Raw genomic sequence first — 1,100 nt, 5'->3', positions numbered from 1 at the left:
GAGGTTCCCTCTGTGGTTGAAAGCTTTTTCACAGTGCTCACAGCAGAAAGGCTTCTATGGGTGTGGGTCCTCTGGTGAGCGTGCAGCATGGAGTCGTGAGGGAACCTCTTGGGGTAGAGATCACAGCCGTAGGGCTTCTCGCCCAGTGGGTCTCCTGGTGAACGCATAGGTCCGGAGGCTGCATGAACCACTGGACATGGATGTTGCTTTTTTCTTTTTGTAATTTAAAGGGCCGTCTCTCTTTTATGCAGTTCCAGAATAAGGGCCCATTACTTTGATAAGCACGGGCTCAGCAGAAGACTCAACAAAATATGTGTAAAAGAATGTTTCCAAAGGCTCCAGAGATGACCCCAACTCTGCTTCCTGCTTCCCCTGGACAATACTCCATCTCCTGGGTGGGGCGGCTACTTGGTCCAGCTGACTTTAGGAATGTCATAGTGCTCCGTGAGCGTGTCCAGGTGTCTGTTGAAGTCCTCCACTCTCTGCTTGTGGGTTTTGGATGCTTTCTTCAGGATCCTCTCCATTTGTCGCCTCTCCTGCCCCTTCTCAAAGGCCACCTGGGCTGGGGATAGCTTGTCGAGGTGGCGCCTCAGCTCCTCCTCCTGGTTCTTCTGGATTTTTCCCATCCTTTCCAGGAGTTTTGCCTTGTCTCTGTCCTTTTTCTCCTTCCACTTGGTCACACCAAGCTCTGTGACTCCTTTCAGCTTCAGGGGTCCCTTTTAGACCTGCTCGTAGGTGTCCACGCTGCCCATCTTTGGATTCGGATTTCTAAATGGACAAGAGTGCGGGGTCAGTTTTCTCAAATGGAAATTGGGACAATATCGTTCTCCTGTGTAGATCCGAGAAGTACCCTCTGTATGGGTTAAACCAATGAACATAGACGAACATCTCTGCTTCGCCCAGGGGGCCAGGGTTCAGAAAGCCTTGAGGAATAAATGCAGCACACCACACCACAGCATGGAGGGTGGCAACACCCTATAAATCAAGGTGATTTATAAACCTATAAATCAGATGGAGGCAGGCGGGGGGAACCTGAAAGACCTCTTATTTAAAATGTCTTTTCTGCAAGAGAAAGATCTGTGTTCCATTATATTTCCCAA

General features: G+C 49.6%; 1 pseudogene; it reads right to left on the bottom strand.

Moving 5' to 3' along the window:
- Nucleotides 1-404: 404 nt before the first annotated feature.
- On the bottom strand, nucleotides 405-752 carry LOC104997722 (annotated as a pseudogene).
- Nucleotides 753-1,100: the final 348 nt, after the last annotated feature.

This window comes from Bison bison, unplaced genomic scaffold (genome assembly GCF_000754665.1).
Source record: "Bison bison bison isolate TAMUID 2011002044 unplaced genomic scaffold, Bison_UMD1.0 scf7180017852344, whole genome shotgun sequence".
Classification (NCBI taxonomy): Eukaryota; Metazoa; Chordata; class Mammalia; order Artiodactyla; family Bovidae; genus Bison; species Bison bison.
This window is presented reverse-complemented; position numbering and strand designations above follow the sequence as displayed.